The sequence below is a fragment of the Amphiprion ocellaris genome, chromosome 5, assembly GCF_022539595.1.
Source record: "Amphiprion ocellaris isolate individual 3 ecotype Okinawa chromosome 5, ASM2253959v1, whole genome shotgun sequence".
Classification (NCBI taxonomy): Eukaryota; Metazoa; Chordata; class Actinopteri; family Pomacentridae; genus Amphiprion; species Amphiprion ocellaris.
In genome coordinates, this window is record NC_072770.1 from 3,564,665 (window position 1) to 3,585,237 (window position 20,573).

General features: G+C 39.0%; 1 protein-coding gene across 3 annotated transcripts in view; it reads right to left on the reverse strand.

Moving 5' to 3' along the window:
- raly (RALY heterogeneous nuclear ribonucleoprotein) overlaps positions 1-12,435 on the reverse strand; it is a 134,465-nt gene extending 122,030 nt beyond the window's left edge. For all 3 annotated transcript variants that reach the window (XM_055010438.1, XM_055010437.1, XM_035957625.2), the window contains exon 1: positions 12,343-12,435. The gene's annotated coding sequence lies outside the window, so the exon portion shown is untranslated. The remainder of the gene's footprint in view (positions 1-12,342) is intronic.
- Between the last annotated feature and the right edge of the window lie 8,138 nt (positions 12,436-20,573).

A 20,573-nucleotide genomic window follows, 5' to 3' on the forward strand; every position in this document is an offset into this window, starting at 1 on the left:
TCTATCCATATATCTTTTTCTTGCAATCTCCTCTCTTCTAATTCCTCTCTATCTCCCTTTGTCCTCCCACCTTTTTTGTCTTTGCAGTTTCCCCCCTTTTGAATATTTCAATCTCATTCTTTTATTTACTTCCTGTTTAGCTCCTTAGCTCTTGGTCACCATCACCTCTATCGATTTCTATCTTTTTATTCCTAAGTTTTCCCTCTTTTGAGTCACTCCTTTTATTACTGTATTCATCTTACTCTCTATTTCCACATTTCTTCTCCATCCATCTTCCTCCTTTTCTTCTCTACCATCTACCTCACATTACCTCTCCTTTCTTTCCTCTTCTTTCACCCACCCCTTTATTTCTCAGGTTTGAGGTTGTTTGACTACTCTTTGAAGGCTTAGTAATATTCTCATAAAAAATTCACCTCCGTTGTGTATAATTCAGCACTAGCCTCACTTTTTCACTCACGAGACATGCACACACAAATCTCCACATGCTCTCCACCTTTGCACTATCTTTACCTTTTTTCTCCTCCTCTTCTCTGCCTTTCATTAGTTTCTCCATTTCCTCTATTATCCCCACCCCTCTACTTTTTTCCTTTTACCACCTCTTTTGATCTGTCATCGTCTTCTTTGCTTGCTTCTTCTCCTTTATCTAGCACTTCTTGCCCCCCTTCCTTCATATTCTTGGGTTATTTCCCCTCTAATTATGCTCGTCTTTCCTTTGTTCTTCCCTTACTTGAAGATGCATCAAGATGGCCCACGCTCACACACAGTAGCCCACCGCTCTTCAAGTTTTGGCAGCTTTATAGTTTTTACGGCACTGTTTCTAGATGGAGTTGCATATGCACAGGTATAGTACAGTAGAGCTATGCTGCTTATGGTCACAGGCAACAACTACTGCATTCTGAACAACAAAAACTGGGATTTTATCCCTCTGGAGATACAGCCTTCTCCCACAGGTTGTACAAACCACCACCCCATCGCTGATATAGCACAGACAGAGGAGACACAAGAAGCTAAAAAGCGGTAAGACTAGCAGCAAAGCTCAATGTTAAGCCCCACAAATGATAATAACAGAGACTTTGACTGGACTAGTCCACCCCAAAGTCCGCTATCGAGCTAGCAGGCTGCGCCATCTACAGAGCAGATAAGACTCGAGCAGAGGAGGAAGACTTAGTATTAATTTAAATAACAGCTGGTGCAATAATGCCAGCATTAAGAACACACTCCCAGGGGACAGACCTGGAGGGAAAGATTGCAGCGGATTATGCACAAGAGGCTGCGAGTAGAGCTGCAGCTATCGATTAATCGAGTAGTCGTCTCTCTGTGTAATGCATGTTACAGCATCAAAAGTGGAAGTGAGCGCACTGTGCAATGGAAATAACCGTCTGGGCTGAACACAGACATATCAGTGCTATATCGTGCATATATTCTATGCTGCTGCACAGTGTGGTTCAGCAGCTGCATGGCAGAGGACAGAAAGGAGCTGCAGTAGGTGGTGACAGCAGTGGGGCGTGTTACCGGGACCATATTACCCCCCTTCAGACACATTCACACTAGCTGTCTCCACAGAATATCCAGCTGTATCATAAAAGACCCCACCCACCCTGAATTTCACCTGTTCTCCCCCCTCCCCTTTGGAAAGAGACATCAGCCAATCAAATTAGACACTAGCAGATGAAAGAACACTTTCTTCCCACAGACTGTTAGATGCACTCTGCCTCCCTAATACATCAAGAAAAAGAGAGGACACTCATTGCTGAAGTGCAATCCCCCCACCCTGCACTATTTGCACATACTACCTCATGCACAACAACCTGCACTCTTATTAAATTATATACAATGCAATCTTGATCTCACAAGATTTTATTTTTTTGTAATGATTTTTTATTTTTGTAATGACTTTGTGCTCTTTTGTTATATGCTGCTAATCCAAAGAGCTGCTAAACTGCCTTTCATTGCTCTTTAACAATGTTAATAAATATCTATTCTACTTCTTCCTCCATCCCATCCTCTGCTTCCTTGAATGACTTTTCTATTCCAAAGCTTATTTTCTACTTCATACCTCAAGTTAGATCACGCAATAACTTTGATGTGGTTCAGTTCCATGCAGATACAGCATAGAGTGAGAGTCACATTAAAGTAAATGTTCTCATTTATAATAGACAACTTGCATACATTTAGAAAAAAAAATGGAGCACAGCGGCTTGCGTTTTCTTTTGTAGGTTTCTTACTGGTTGCAGAAAAATATTCAGTTTAATGTTGAAACTTACAAGAAATCATGACAGTGTGTTGAGATTTAATTAATTTGAAGTTTATGACTAAAGATTCCATAAAGCATGAGCACATGCAAACCATTGAATTCTCACTTGCATTAGCTGATTGGAATCAGCTTATTTATTAATGCTTCACAAAAGGTGTCTCATTCAGGTGTTACTTGACTATCAACTGACTTGTACCGACTTTATTTTATATTCAATGAAATGCCTCTAATTTAATTCAGTCTATAAGCAACTGATTACAGTGAACGAGTTAAAATACATAGAAAAACATACAAATGTGGTACTGATTTTCAAAATGCTGAGCTCAAGAGACAGTCTGAGCTTATAGTGTCTTATATTACTGACTTCTGGTGTCACACCTGCTGTGTTGCAGTGACAGAGTGGAGACTAGAGACTTCTCTGCACACAGCTGCAATGCTAACTTCTACTGTAGAAGCATGTGAGGCATTCAGAGAACATCTGTAAATTGTCGGTTGATAAGCAAATTTTCAAGAAGTGAAGTATTTTGACTTTCATTTATGTTTTGCTCTAAATTTTGGTGAAGGAGAATCTTATTTTTAGCATTATTTTGATGCACATTTGTACATATGAAAGAATGTTGCACAAACTGTAAGAGAAAGCAGTGTTTTGTCTGTTTTAAATGTTAAAGTACAATACACATTTTGTTGCAAAAATCACTGAATAATTGTGACAAATAAGGTAACTGTAATCTCAACACACGTGGGATTTGGTCATGCAATGGAACTTCAGGTTTCTGTTATGTACTTTCATTGCAGTTGCATTTAATGCATTTAAGTGAAACTATCAAACATTGCTGTTGGTATTATATCTATATACCAATACCAAGTCGCAATCCAACACCATTTTGCTAGATAATACACACCTCAAGCATTGTAGCTGCTGTACCTGGTTGTGCCACCAGGCAGACTTTCTTATCATTTAAAACTGTAGTGGCCACAGGAGGTCACTACAGTTTATGGAAAAGTTTTCTGAGTGTAAGGAAACTTCACTTCAATATTGAGTGAAATACATTACTAATAACACAGTCGAAGTGGTATTAAGTACAAAGAGAAAGATAAAAGAGACAAAACGGATTAGGAAACACTCAGCAAAAGATTGAGAGAAGACAAAGAGAAGTCTCTGATTCTGCTAAATCAGGGAGGTGGCTGAGGTTCTAAATGTCAGGACTCGTTGACTCCTGACCAGACAGACAGACACACACACACACGCACACACGCACACACGCACACACGCACACACGCACACACGCACACACGCACACACGCACACACGCACACACACACACACACACACACACACACAGGTGCTGTGAATGGAGCAAAGCGAGGAGAGAGCACATGCAATTTGCATTAATGAGAGTTTAGTTTAAAATTGTTGACAAAGCTAAGGAGAGCTCGAGCATAGAGAAGAGTGAAGAGAGAGAGGGAGGATGCTGACAGACAGTAAGCAGAAGAGTGAAAGCAGAGAAGGCACTCAGTCAGCCAGTCAGTAAAGCATTTGGCCAAGAACATCAGCAGTCTACTGCACAAAAGCATATTCATGAGCTCTGTTGTCAGGAAATCAAACACAGGAGACAGAAGCAAACAAAAGAAGTAACAGTGCATTGTTAAAAAGGAATCTGTGAACATGCTAGTTTGAGGCATTGTTTTGTTGGGAGCCTGATAACTAAACATGTGATGCACCATCTCTGGATTTTCAGAAAAGCTCCTGTTCACTTCTGCACCATCATGATTGATAAAATATATGAAGCAAACTAGACGTGCTTTAAGGTAAAAGAAGAAACTTTAAACTGATGTCCACACTGTACTGACAATAATAGTAAACTATAAAATCCATGTAAACCTATTGGTGTGACATGACAACCTATTAACAAGAATATTCAGATGTGTCCTAATGAACTCATATATGCAACCTTCACAGCACATGCAATTCATTGACCAGTCAGACAATAATCCAATGTGACAGTTTTTAAACAGTCAGGTTAAAAGTCATCCAGCTAAACATTCTGAATGACTGCTCATCTGTCTACTGAAAAGTCTGTCAATCAACCAATACAGCTCAGTATAAAACCTCATTTCTGTTTATGGAGCAACTGAAATTGTGATTACATTTTTTTTTCCTGTAATTTCAGATTTTATTTCAAAATTCTATGAACCCCCAAACCTGCTAGTGGGTTTCAAATGCAAGATATTGTTCCAAAGAATAGATCATTTAATTAAAGAATTAAAATTGCCAAAATCTCCCCATGTTTTTTTTATCATCACCAAGAAACTGTAAAAAAAACAAACAAAAAAAAAAACAAAAAAAACAATTAATTGTCAGAAAATGTTTTACAAATTGTAAAAGAACTTTACTGTGAAAAATGAGCCCACAGTGACAAAAATGTTGACAGGAGTAAAAAAAAAAAAAAGAAAAGAAACTGCTTTGGTTCAGAGGGTTAAAATATCAGATGTTTGTTATTAATGCAATTAACAAATGAGAACCTGGGCTAATTAAATATAAAATAGAGGTTTTGCAGAAGATCCATCCATCCATTATCTATCCACCACTTTATCCTCATTAGAGTCATGGGGTGCTGGAGTCTATCCCAGCTGACTGACTGACTGCACCTTGGTGTGTGTTGCCATGGACAGCAAACATGCAAAACCACCAACAGTTGGCTAATGAATAAATGTGATTGAGGGGTAAAATTAAGCAGCAACTCTGTGAGGGAAAAACTGTTTTCTGAAATCTGTCAGAAACAAGAGACCTGTAGGTTGTTCAAGCTTCCGCAAATTATCAGACTCTAAATTGTCTTAAGTTCCACTGGTGGGTTGTCACAAACAGTCAATGCATAAATATACAAGTTTTGTACTGTGTAATATAGTAACACATGTGGTTCTGGATTCATCTTAAAACCCAAAAATATGTCTAGAACCACATGTTTCTGCTGTGTGCATATAATACTAAGTGTGCTGTATTTACAAACGGGTAAAGGCTTGCATGTAACAAAACACAACTGCTTCTTTCTTTTTTCTTCAAAAGCGACCTCCTGGTGCTTTCTTCATAATTCATTCTCTATTGTTCCTCCAAAGGAAATTACCAGCACTACTACAGAGAAGAGGAAGGTAAAATGAAAGAAAGTAAAAGGACTGCGGATCTGAGTTTGACAATCCACATTTCTATTACAGGATCCCCTCCTGAGAGAAACATTTGGAGCAACATAGCCTGCACTAGAAAGAAAGAGAAGCCTGCTGAACCAAAACTGAAATTTACCCTCCAGTTGTACAGCTTCTGAGAATCTGAGAGAAAAATGTTTGGACATTGAGGTTATTGCCTGCAGAAGTGACACATCTGCATAGTTAATGCCTACTCTGTTTTATATTAGATTCAATGATTTACAGAGTGAAAGCAAATGTACAACTGAAAACTATAACATGAAGAAAGTGCTGTGAATTTAACAGAAAAATAGTTGTGTTAAAAACTGAAAGGTGGATTTGCTGAACTACAGTGCAAACGTCCAGTAAATCAACAGATCCTGATGAAATGGTCTTGAGAAACATGCTGACACCTTTTGCGTCATCACACTGATGGGGGGGGTGGAGTCTATCACCAGTCTATCACAGGGCTACACAGAGAGACAAACAATCACACTCACATTCACACCTACGGACAATTTAGAATCACCAGTTAACCTCAGAATGTTTTTGGACTGTGGGAGGAAGCTGGAGAACCTGGAGAAAACCCATGCATGCACAGGGAGAACATGCAGACTTCATGCAGAAAGATCTCAGGCCGGGACACGAACCGGAGATCTTCTAGCTGCAACCACTGAGGCACTGTGCAGCCAAGTACAGAAACAAATTGATTTTCTTTTTAAGGTCTGTTTGAATTAGGAACAATTACACACGGAGGTAAACTGACCTACATGTCCAATTTTATTTAAGGCTGGATAATTTATACTAGTGCCAATATATTGCCAATACTTAGTGTATGGACACTTGAGGCCGAAGATCTTTTGATACAAAACTGAAAATCTGATGCTGCTGATTTATCATCTGTTACTATAAATTCAAGTTCAATTCTTGAACTTTGTATCCAAACCACAACAGAAATATTCACTCATCACAGAAAACCTGAAAATACACAACGAAAATCAAATCACAATTCAAATTGCTACAATTAGAAATCTGTTGAACAGCATTGCCTCATAGCACTACTATATGTGAGTACAGCTATACTAAACTCACCCACTACGCCTGCAGAGCTCAAACACCAACAAGCTTCAGCATATAGAGTCAAAGTGCAGCAGCATTTTTTCATTATCACCACAGAGGCTCTGAATAATTAACGCAGCCAAGTTTATATCTGAGTCATTATTTATTAAGGTCTGTTTTGATTTTTTTCTTTTCTATTAATACAGCTGCCCGAGCACTTGTAGTATAACTCAGTGAATGTGTAGTGACTGAGTATCTCATTTCCACAACGCTGTAACTCTCACTCTGACACTTTACATTCTGTCACTCCGCTGTGTGTCTGCCTGCACTGTGCTAATTTCAGGTGTTATATTATATCTGGCAGCACACTATTCCACTGCTATTTTTCTAAAATTATTTTTTCTCAGAACTGAGCTGATGGAGTATGTGCATATTTGTGCATCTTTGACCACAATTCATAAAGAAAGAGAAATCCAACAATTATTTTCAGTGGAACTGGAACAGATGCTTGCACAGAGAAGAAAAGCTTCAACAAAACAATTTAGCCTGGTGTCATCAGTGCTGTGCTCCACTGGACAATAAAATATATCAGGGCTATTCAGTTAAAAACTGACTCGGGCCGGATTTTCAGACTAAGAACATGAGCTGGGCCGGATGTTTTTAGCAGACAGTGAGCAAAGTTAACCATTTAAAATAAACACAAACAGATCAGATAACAAACACACTGGATGTTTATAAACGTATTGCCACATCCAAAAGGACATAAACACAATAGAAGAGCAGTACTTAAACTAAACCTGTGCTGAAATACTGCTTCTTTAAATTTTACATTTCAAACACACAACTTCAACACATTTTGATAGGTAAATATAAGCACATGTTAAGGTGCATATGAACATAAAAACTAAGTGCCGATTAGAAACACCATCTTTTGTTTTGGTCACATCTCAAAGTGCATTAAAAAGTAACTTGCTTAACAGTAACTTTACAGAACTTGAGACATTTTTCTTCTTTTGAAATAACAAAAAACAGTTTGTCCCTGTCCATATTTGGTCTCATCTGAGACAGTCACATCTTCAGTGCATATAATCAAAAAAATAAACAGTAGGCACAGTGATAGTTACTATCCCTTTGAAACGAAATAAAGCTGACATCAAAGTGCATAATAAAGTGCAACTAAGTGAAATAACTGTCAAAACAAAATGTCTTTCTTAAATATTAAACTTATAAGTGAACATAAAATAGTCACATAAATACATAAAACTACCTTTAGTGTCTGCTACAGCACGCTGCTTTGTTGCACTTACCATGTCTCGAAGACATCTGTGGCGAGAATGTTTGACGTGTCAGACCTGTTTGCTAGCAGATGTCACACTCGTCTTAACTTTATCGTCCGTTAAAACTTCATCCACGACAGCCAACATGCAGTCCTTCACAGTTTCTGAGTCTGTGAACGGCCTCTTTTAGTGGCCCTTTCCTGAGCTGTGCAGGTCCGCTTCATAGTAGTACAGCTCCGGTTGTAAGATGCAGTCAAACTCTGAATTATAGCCGCTCTCTCATGACGTCCCTCGGGAAAGTTTGTCCGAAACGCGGCATGTTTTTTCAATGTGGTGTCTTCGGACATGATAATCTTTCAGCGCTGCAACGCACTCGTTGCAGAGTAAACGCATTGGTTTGACGTTCGGACTTGGTGGTAAATAAATAAATACTTGTCAGTCCACGCAGGATTAAACCGACGTTTCAGGATAGAAAAAGACATGCTGCTATTTTCGCCTGTATAGAACTGCTAATGTTAACTTTTCAAACGCGTCTCCTCAACACAATGCATTGTGGGTTAGTTGCTAGGTTACGGTAAGTGTTGCATTCAATGTTTGCAATAATGTTGGAATTTTTGTAAGAATTTGTCAGTGTTACTGAAAGATGTTTTTCTGTTTTTCTCGGACCCAAGTCCCAATCACTCGGCAGTTGCTTTAGGGCCACTCGAGGGTTGCTTTCGGGCCGCATGTGGCCCGCGGGCCGCTAATTGAATAGGGCTGAAATATGTGCATGCCTCTCATAAGATATTCTTTCATCAAATTGAAATGAACTGCTCTGCAGCACTTTGGCACCTGGGCAGTTTGTGAATCTCTTACTTACTGAACTGCAGTTTATTGTCTTTGCAAAACGCACCCCTATCAACAAGGCATTTTTAAATTCATTGCCATTATCAGGATAGATGCACAGAAAGGCTCATAAAACCTTCTCAAAGCTGTGCAATGGATGTCCATCGCTGTGCAGCACCAAGGACATGTCCTTCAGTTCCATTTTGCAGATGTCAACCAGGACTGAACAAAAGTCTGATTTTGTTGTGAGCGCTTATCCTGCCACATGACAGATATTTGCACGAGGACTGTGGTAGGCGCTACTGTTCTCTAGTTGCTAAATTTGCTTGTTTGCTGTCTGTGGATAGTGTACAATGAGTTTAGGTGTGCTTTTCACTGAGGATAGCTGAGTGCTGACACTAGAAACAGCATTGATGAGAGTGCTGGGAAACATGGTAAAACTATGACTGAAAAGGCGTATAAAAGTTCTGCAGAGCTGTAGAGTCACAGCTGATTCCGTATAAATCCAGTGTTAATGGTCTAATATCAGAAGTTCATGGCATGTTTTTACTTATTTCCTGTGATCAACTCTTTTCTCTGGACATCATGGTCATGTACAGGCTGACTGACTGAGATCTCTCTAAGAACAATTCATACTCCTGAGTTGTTGTTACGCATAGCCTCTGCTGGAGTCTAAACAAGTGGCCTACATCACTGTTCCCCTTTATTCTTGCAATAATGCCACCAGACCACTGGTAAGCAGGGCCGTTTCTATGCCACTGTATTGAGGTTGTTTTGTGTATAGAGCAGCTTATGTTGGACAAAAGGTACATTTATGTAAATTACTGCAACACCACTGAAAATACTTCAACTGACTGAGTCCATACATGGGGTACTAGACCTATGAAAACAAGAGAAAAGCATATTTCTACAATGGAAGAATGCTGGATATTGTGTTTGCATTATGAGAAAATCAGATACAGTCACAGCCTATTAATAGTAAGATACAGATTCATTATTGTCATTGCACAGACAACAAAAACGGAGTCTTTTTGCATATTCCAGTTTGTTAGAAAGCTGCGGTCACAGTGCAGGGTCAGCTACACTAAGGTGCCCCTGGAGCAGGTGAAGGACCTTCCTCAAGGGCCCAACAATGGCAGCTTGGCAGTGCTGGGGCTTGAGTGCCCAACTTTAGATTTATCTGTAACCCAAGGCCTTAATCACTGAGCTGAAACCACACACAACACTTTGTTTCACAGAGGCATTATCTTTGCACACATTTATATACTTTGTTAAGACAACATATTACTATTGAGCAGATCAATCACAGTTGTTGTGATATGGGTTGCATGTAGGCATGTAGTCACATTTCTGCAGAGGTGTAAATCAGGTTGCAGTGTAGGTCATGCAGCAACACCGTTTCTAAGTGTAGATTAGATGCAGAAGTATGAATCAAACTTTACTCTTCCAGCTCGTTACAGTATGTTATGCTGGCAGCACAAACCTTTTTGACCTGAGAATGGAAACTGTGTGGGTAGAGTTGTAAACAAAACGGTCCACAAACCTGTTAATGATACAGCTTCATATCACTATCAGCAATCTTAGACGCCGACCATGAACTCGCTACAACCAAACATAACCCCGCCGGTATAAACAGTATGAACATTATCAGAATAAGAGTCCAGTCTTTCTCATCTGACTGGGTAGCACAGAGCTTTGTGTTTATGTCAGATTTCCCTCTGATTGATTTCTGCAAGAATTCATTTCACCCTGTTTGTGAGAAATGAATGAGGATTAAGAATTTGATCTGGTTGTGTCACTAGTCTCAGCAGAGCCCCACCCATCACCACACTGAGTAAAAGTTTAACCAGCCAGTCACTGAATACACCTGCGTTTAGCTTTCAACAGAAATAAATATTCACCAGCAGAGCTTTAGGAGTATCTGATATGTGGGAATAAAATGCTAAATTTAGATGTTGCCAAATAATGTCATGCTTTTAGGAAACTGAAACATTTTATAATTAGGCTGTTTTTCTGAATATACAGACTGACCGTGAAATCGATTAAATATGCTGTTTGGGCAGAATAAAGATGAAACGCATCACAGAGTTGAGCAACCAAGAAACCACAGCAGCATCCTGCAGCCTCCCTGATCTTATCCTGCAGCCTCCCTGATCTTATCCTGCAGAATCCTTCTTGTCCCCTGAGCCTCACAGTCCTGCTTGTAGCTGCATTTTACTGCACACCAACTCCAGTGCATGCTACATTCTGCAAATTAAACACTTAAACATAAGGATAGTACTATGGCATTGTGTGAGTGTCCTGCCATCAAAGTATCCTTCCATTGGCTTGTACAAAACTTATGCAAACTCCTGACATCACCTCAAACAATATTCCTCACAGAAAAATGTGTCTCAATTGACAAGACTGCTGATAAGTAGAGATGTCATTTATTCACGGGAAATGGTAAAGATCTCATTTGTTCACGAAGAGTTTTCAGGTGCTGGACTTGAAATGTAGTAGAAATTATCAGTAAGTGGTGGATACAGTTCAACCAATCACTGTGATTTTCTCCGTTTTGGTCTCCATCTCGCAAATCCCAAAGCAAATCTTGAAATAGCAAAGTTCTGACTGAAGCTTTACAAGAACAAAAAATACTCTCAGCATGTAGTGCAGTTCAAAACTGCAAAAAAAAAAAAAAAAAGAACCAACAGCCAGTCTGCTGACAATACACATCAGAGAGCAAGACAACAGACTAACAAAGCCGACCTGTCAGCTGCTCCTGGTAGCTTTACAAGCTGAACAGTCTCAAACACATTCACACACTGACCGAGAAGCACAGCTGAGGTCAGTGTTCAGGAAAAAATCACAGTCAGTCAGAAACACGAGCAGCTCCGTAGATCAGGATCAGCTGTTCGCGCCACATCTGGCCATCATCATCATCATCATCATCATCATCATCACAATCATCATCATCATCATCCTCATCATCATAATCATCATCATCCTCATCATCATAATCATCATCCTCATCATCATAATCATCATCATCATCATCATCATCATCATCATAATCATCATCACAATCATCATCATCATCATCCTCATCCTCATCATCATCATCATCATCATCATAATCATCATCATCCTCATCATCATAATCATCATCATCATCATCCTCATCATCATAATCATCATCATCATCATAATCATCATCATAATCATCATCCTCATCATCATAATCATCATCATCATCATCACCGTCACCATCATCATCATCATCATCTTCTTCATCATCATCATAATCATCATCCCCGCTTGGTTCTGGCATGCCGTATGCGCGAAGTTCCGGTTTAAGAGAAATTCATATCCCTTTTGGGAATAGTTCAAATAAAAATAAAGTCAAACAGCATGACTGGGATGAGTGCAGAGCAAAATGCGCACAGATCAAAATTAATCAGTTAAGATCGCAGAAAGAATATGCATCTCAGTTACCGAGAAGGGAACACATCAAGACAAAAACAAAAAGAAAACAAACTCAAGAAAATCCAGAGGGTAAGCTTCTCTCGAACAACAGCACCGGGGACTGACAAAATACTAATGCGGTGCGTAAAGCTGCGAGTAAAAGCTCCAGCGGGAACTCGCAGGACAACAGATGAATCCAAGTAGCTGCTGATATTAACTGCAAAGGCTAAAACATAAACAAAAAAAGAAGAAGAGGGAAACCAAACCAGCAAGAAAGAAAGCAGGAGGAGGAGAGAACTGACCTACCAGTGTAAGAGGTAAAAACGCTGAGAGAAGCCGAAGAGGAGTGAGGGGTGAGCGAACAACGTGCAGGCGGCGGCTCACTGCTCGGTAACCGGCTTGGTTCCAACTGTCAGTGGAGCGACGGTGAACAGCAGCAGCGCGACGAACGGAGCGAACCACTGAGCACAGGCAGGTGGGGGTGGAGGTGGGGTGTCTTCACAGAGACAGGAATAGTCCATCCAAAAGTGAACTTTCCTGGAGAAGTTCTTCCCATATCCGTAGTAATATACAAACCATGTAGGGGGCAAGACTTTACACATCCAGGTGTTCCTTTTCAGTGTATTCATAGCTTGCATGATTTATTTAAGATAATCTAATACCTAATCAGACTTTCTGTCCTCAACTGTTTGTGTAGTATCACCTGTATGGTACTTTTCATACAAACGGCTGTAGTGCAACAAAATATGTACAATGACTCTCCTGGTGGACTTGCCCATAGTAATTGGTGGTGTATCCACAGGGTTGCAGCCACGTGCCGGGGGGGGCGGAGGAGGCTGAAGCACCTGCCCCTTTGCCCCCTTTGCCCCTTGATGCCCAAAGTGCCCTTTTATCCAAGTTTTTTTTTTTATTTTATTTTATTTAGTTTTTTTTGTAAGTGTGTGTGTGTATGTGTGTGTGTGTGTGTGTGTGTGTGTGTGTGTGTGTGTGTGTGTGTGTAAAAGTCTCTGAGGACCAAAATAATAAATAAAACAAAACTAAAAATAATTCAGATCTACCGTTGGTCGGTCACGTGATCTACGTAGACGTCCCCCACTGCTCTGAGGGGTCCAGATGTTCCCTGTAGCTCTGCGCTAGCGCTGCTAGTCTAGAAACCAGAGACCTGAGGGAGGACATCAACAACTGATGGTCCTGATGGAGAGGAGGTTCTGCAGCGGGATTCGTTTATGTACGGTGTATTTTTGCAAGATGACTGATGAAGTGAGCATCCTGTGTGTGTGTCTGACTCTAACACACACCTGTCATCAGTTCTAGCTGCTAGTTAACCACACAGCTGCTGAGAGGATAAAGTCTGCCAGGCTTCTACATGTTTCTGTATGTTTCTGTTGTCATGGGCAAAGTGCATCAGAGAGATGTATTATTTTACTATCAGTCAGTTGCAGTGTGTTTCCTGTTTCTAGAGGCAATGAGACAGAGGTTATGTTATTTCACTGAAACTACGTACATGCATTTTCACATAATTTTGGACTATTGCAGTACAAATACAATAACAATAATAATTAGAAGAATTTGAATTGTGATTTTCTCAACTTGTCATTTAAAGATATCAGTACTTGTTTATCCATTTGTATATATAGACAAATTAAATATAATATGCATAAATATAAAATATATAACTTTTATAACTTTGTTGTCTTGTGCAAAGTGGATAGTCAAACTAAATAAAAGCACAAACACATTCAAATACATGATTTCTGTATCTTTTTTTTTTTAATTATTAGCACTATGAATAATAAAGGGCAGATTATGAATCAGCACAGTTTATGTCTTGAAAAGGTATGAAATTTAAAAGCAAGGACTCCAGGAAGAGTAGCACAGTTAAATAGTCCAGTGTCTAATGGTGATCTAAATTCAACTTCAAAATAATATATGAAGGGCCTGATGGTCACCACATCAAGGTATGAACTTCTGACCTGCTGATCAGCAGTCCAGAGACTACACTATTGCACCACTGCTTCCATGTGACATTCTTCATGAATATGGCTTGTTACAATTCAGCCAGTTATATTATCAAGTATGTTTCTGTATGTTTCAAATCTGTGCTCCCCCTTTTACCTTTGAGCACCTGCCCCTCCAAAGGCTTCTGCATGGCCCTGCAGGGTTGTCCCTCCACCCCCAACTGCAGCTGACCAAAGTGCTACATGTTATCAGGACAGATAGCAACAGCATTATGTTGCAAAACATCAATACAGGATAAAACTAGCAAAAATATATTTTAGAACAAAATAAAATTGAATCAAATACTAAAACAGGAAAAACAGTATAGCAAATTGCAAGGTGAATTTCTAAAAAATAAATATTAAATAAATATTAAGACCATTAGAGCAGTCAAAAGCTATTAAGAACATGCACTGCTAGATGCTACTGCAATAGTGCATCACAGTAGTCCTTTTTATACCACTTGCATTCTTCCCAAACTCACTTTCTCAAGCGCTACAGCTCTGAAATTAGTTAAGTCTGTGAGGGTTCAGCATGCTCACAGACAATAAGACACAAGAACTTAAGGTGACAAAAGCAACAGAGGATGAACAAACTAAAGAATGAAAACAGAGGTAGGAATTCCATTTGTTCAACTTCCAACCTCTGTGACAAAATCAAGTGCAGCATATCACGTGAATCTATTTCTAAGATCTTATATAAATGAGGAAAGCAAACATTTATGATAGAATGTTCAATCTGGTAGCCTGATGAGAGTTGGTTCAGGTTTTTTATTAAAGGGGATGTCCCCAAAGGACTCCTCAGCAGATTTTATGCTGCTTAACACCTAATATTGAATAAAGAAAGAAATACAAAACAGCCAAAACCCTTTAGAAGACTAAAAGCCACTACACACAGTGCGATTTTCGGCCATCCCAGACGAAAGATAAGAATCATCATAGCGCAACTGCTGCTGCGACCTACGACAACTAACTAACCAAGAGAAATGCAGTGTGAAATGACGTACTGATCAGCGCGACACTGGCACTAAACCTAAATGGATGATTTGCAGCAACAATGGCAAAACGCATCAAAACAAGTATGTGGGATTTAAACAAAGAAGACAGACTAGTAGAGTTGTGGCAGCAGAAGCCTTTTTGACATGTCCTCCAGTTCATACTACAACCAGACAAAAAAAGGACGAAACATGAAAGGATATAGTGGCAGAATTGCAGCTCCCATATTAGTAACCTAACATTAGCGGCTAGCAAACGCACACAAACACTGCTGTAAATAGTGGCTACAGCACTTAGTTTATGTTATTAAATAAATAAAAGTTAAATCTGTTCATGTTTTACTCAGTTTTCCTGTGATTGTAGATACTGTGTTCATGTTGTGGTTGTTTAATTTTCATGAATGGACGGCTCACGCTTATTGCGCATTCACAGCGACTCATTTACATCATAGGCTGCGATTCAGCTGCGTTTTCATCATGCAGTCTGCACACAGCAAACTTCATGTCATGGCCCAAGATTATTAGATTCATGTCATACAGTGTAGCAAGCTGTGAACTCATAAGATTATTAAAATCGCATAGTGTGTGGAGGCCCTAAGGAAAATCTGAACGCTTCAGATCTTTGTAAGCATCTTTTAAAGGGTAATAGTTAAAACTAAAATGTGAACATGAACAATGATGAATGGTACACCTAGAATGAAGCTTTTTCAGAGTAGTTATATGGAAATAATATGCAACATCATGGTAACTTTGCAAATGTGGTGATGTAGAAATTGTAAAGCAAGTTCTCAGGCCAGAGTTCCCAGGCCAGATGGAATACATAATTCCTACAGTTGGGTATACCCATGGTCTCCTCCCAGGTGGATGTGCTCAGAAAACCTCCAAAGAAGACTCCCAGGAGGAATCCATATCAGATATCCAGTCCACCTCAACCGGCTCCTTTCAACATGAAGGAGCAGTGACTGTAATCCAACTCCCTCTAGATGTCCTCGCCTTATCTCTAGCCCAGCCACTCTATGGAGGAAACTCATGTTGGCTGCTTGAACCTGCAATCTTGCTCTTTGGATCTCTACCCAGAGCTCATGACCATAGGCAAGGGTTAAGAGCTTCACCTTGTGGCTAAGTTCCCTCTTCACCAGGTAGGTCCAGTACAATGCCTGCATTACTGATGATACTACACCAAGCCACTTGTCCATCTCAAGGTCCATTTTTCCATCACTCATGAGCAAGATCCCAAGATAGTTGAACGCCTTTTCTTGGGTCAGCAACTCCCGACAACCCAGAGGAAGCAATCCACAAGAATCTGCATCGTTTCTCCTGATGCCACAGTCTGAAAACATGCTGAAGTTGATAGGTGATTCTACTTTTATTGTTTTTGTGGTGTATTCATTGCTTTGTGGTTATTCTCTTTTTCTGTACCTGCACAGTCAACCGATGTAAAATAATTAACTCTGATACACTTTTAATTGTACGCTGTCCCTGCAAAAATAAACAAATAAACTGAACTAAGCTAATATGCCCAAGGGGAAGCCAGGAGAGCTGATCTTCCATAGTAGGGAAGATCAAAGCGCAACAATTTGCTTTTCCAGAAAACATGGCACAGGTAATGACACAGCTTTATGTCACTAATTCTGATTTTTCTAATTCAAACATAGTTGGCCTTAAGTGTAAGCTGTGTAAAGTATTAACATTTAGTCTGAAGCAATAAAGAAGACCTGTACTGCATTATCAAACTTGGGTGATAAAGCACAGTAAAACAGCCAGGGTTCAATAATGCTTTCCTGTAATGGAGCATATAAAAGCCTAACTAACATTATTGTTATGACTCACATTATCATGTCTAGATTGTAGACAGCTCATCCCCCAGCCTTTTAATCAGAGGAAAGCACAGTAACTAGTTGAAACAATGCATCATCTCACCAGTTCCTTCCATCAAGGGTAAAAGTGCTGGGAATGTACAGCAAATATCTTCACTACTCACACTATTACTGTTGTCTACATCACACAGTTTGCTGGAGAGACTTGATATACTTGGAGCATTAAGTGGCTTTTTGTATTGACATCTGTAAAGTTTCAAACTCTTCATATTCTTTAAAACTGAAGGCTGATTTTCTTTGTGCACACACAAACTACTCAGTTATCTATGGAAACAGCTGAGCTGAGAGGGAGGAGGAGGTATGTAAGTAAAGAAAGACTAACGTTGTTAATGTTGCGGTGCTGCTTGTTGTTTTTTGTTTCAAGGGCAGAGAGAGGAGCACTAAAAATGAGAGTGACAAAGTGGAAAAAAACAGAGAGACGGTGAAAGATACAGGCTCTGACCGCACAGGCAGAGAAAAAAACAGATGCAGAAAAGAACATCCCAAGTAGATTCACAAAGTCAGGTTCATGCAGAGCAGACTGTGGTAATTAGACTGATGGAAACAAAATATGGCAATAAGTTGCTGCAGGAAAATACTATTAATTTCACTTGAATAGCTGTAGCTAATAGAAAGAGATATATATTCATAGAGAATGTAAGTTAGATCTTTCCGTGTTAAACCCGTCAATAAGCAACAAGGAACACACTACAGGAGTTTTAAAATCCAGACAGATTTTGAAATTGTGTTGCATCACAATTTCACACTTTTCACAGATAAACTATAAGATTTGAAAATACAAACACATGACATTATGATATTAAGATTATCGTGCCACAATGAGCAATCAGCGAGCAGAGCAATATCCACATGATCTTATGGGGAAGCAGATGCAAACAAAATTTTAGATTGTGATGCAACATTATTTTTGTTTATCATTATTTACCTTTATTTAACCAGGCATAGCACACACCTGGGCTCAGCGGAAGGTCATTTTGTTTGTGGGTACATCTATATTAAATGGTCACATTCTACGTTGCTGTGATTTCTGCCACAGTTTCCGTCAAGATTTCAGCCGTCAGAAATGATACATCGACTGAGCAGCCTTGGTGGAGTACTGCGCTTTCTGTGTGCTTTCTTGTTTTATTGCTTTGTAAATGGTTTAGATCCACTGCACATTGAATTAAAAGCTGAAACCAACATTTTTTATCCTCAAGTGTTCCTGCTACTTTTTGAAAAAAAAAAATTGTACACATTTGCTCAACGAAATTCAGAGCAGGAAGCACAGCAATCCATCAATTTCAAGTGACAACACAATGGTTTGGTTTTTGCCAGCAGCTGCTAATGTCTGTCTTCCTTGCTACATATGTCTATGATGCTGGAATTCAATTTTCTGGCAGCTTAGAGAAAATAAATGTAAATTAAAACTTAGTCTTCAGGGACAGATGTGTGCTCTAGTCCTGTGAGACTTTAAACAGACAACTGTACATTTTACTGTCCAGTGTAACAGCTGTGGGTGACAGTAATGTTTGTGATTTCTGCAGAAAAAAATACAATATCAGAGTTTTGTCTTAAGGTGTAAATGTTACATATGTTGTATACATCAGAAGTGAATCTCAAATAATTCAGAATTGTGAATAGAACTACATTATTTCTAAATTGAGAAGTCTATTATTACCTCTTCTTAGCAATCAAAAATATATATAAATTTGAAAAACTATATTGAAAATGCAGGCCCAAAGTAGAAACTCAGTGCTACAAAAGTAACTTCAGACTTTCCACAGTGGTCATTAATGAAAGTCAGAATTTCTATGACAGCTCAGACAGTGTGCAGAGTACTGCATAATGTCAGCCACTATGGGTTGCATCCACACACAAAAACAAGAAAGATGTTGCTGATAAACATTGTTCAAATGCATGAAAAGAAGTCGATGAATATTGAGAGCACATTGGTGAAATGACAATATCCAATTTTTGTTCCCAGATGGGATCCAGCATGTTTTGTGAACCTGACCTGGACTACCACAGTGAAGCACAGTGATGGAAGTGTCATGATATGAGGCTGCATGAGTTCAAAACGTGTTGACGAGATGACATTTACAGATTGAGGCACCATGAAGGCCTGTGGATAGACCAAAATACTGGCTGACAATCTGACAATCCTGGTCTGCAGAAGCTTTTCAGAAGAGAAATATTTCAGCATAACAATCCAAAGCACACAGTTAAAAGGACAAATACCTGCTGTTTAACTTAGAAGTAACACATTTACTGTGAGGTTGTACAGTGTTAAATAATTTGATGTATAGTACCAGTCAAACGTTTGGACGTACCTTCTCATTTAGTGGCTTTTATTTAATTATTGTCTCCATTGTAGATTAATACTGAAGACATCAAAAAATAGAAGAATACATATGGAATTATGTTGTAAACAAAAAATTCTTAATCTACAATGTAGAACATAATACAAATAAATAAAAACTATTGAATTAGAAGGTGTGTCCTAACATTTAACTGGTAGTGTGTGAGTGATACTGCACACAAATGTACTCACTTCCATTGTATCCTGTATGTCTGTAGTTCCTACAGCACCTGTGAAAGGTCAACACACTGCAAGTAAAGAGGATACATACTGAGAGACAAAACAATTAAAAGAAAACAAATTCACATAATAGTGTGATTGAGAATAAACCAATGTGAAAACATTTGTAGGATAATGAAATATACCGAAAACTCAAAAAAATAACTAAATACAAAAGGTTTACAGAAAAAGAAAAACAAGACAAAATAGGCAAAATCTAGACAGCACAGAAGGTCACAGTCAATTCAGAAAACAAGTAAATACACAAACATATTGCAATTCTTATGTTTGACTTTCTGAAATTGCTTTACCTCATAATCCTTTCTATCATTCTTTGTTTTGTATATAACTTTTAATGTCTTGAATTATCTTATTGTGTCTTGCTGAGAAAAAAATGAAAAATTAAGATTTTGGTTGGGCAAACTTGTAGTTCAAAGTATGAACTTGTTTTCTACACATACATACCTTAAATCGCACACAGTCAAAACCAAAAGGATTTAGACAGAAGCATGATTAACTTCTCTCCTCAGTTAGCCACAATTAGTGCATTCCACCCAAACTGTAAAGATCTGACAGGAAATCCTTGATCTTAGTTTTCTCTCCTGAAAACTTCCTAACAAATTATTGTTTCCAAAAATATCTCTGGATGGCAACTTCAGCCCTTAATGAGCTGAAGAAGTGTTTTGTGAGCAAGAGGGCTTTATCTGGTCTTGAGAGTTACTCACTTTATGGCTTAAATCCACTTTAATACCCACTCCTACTTTCATCTTTTAAGGGTAAAAGGTGTAGGAGGCATTTTAGATTCTGAGACAGGAGGAAAACAGGATAAAGCATACTAATGCACATCAAAAGAAACCCTGAGAATAAATTGGTGGGAACCCATGTGCAGGTAAGAGTATTGAGCCTGTGATCACATGACTGCTCAATCCAGCAGTGGACTTAGTTCTATATTTGTGCAGTTCCAACAGAACACTGTACATTCAGTGGCAAATACCTCATCAGAGATGCTGCACAGAATGTAGGAAGTGAAACAATGAAATCAAAGTAAAGTACATGCATTGTGTCATGTCAGTCATCCTACACTGAGTACTATCATTTTAACCTAATCTTC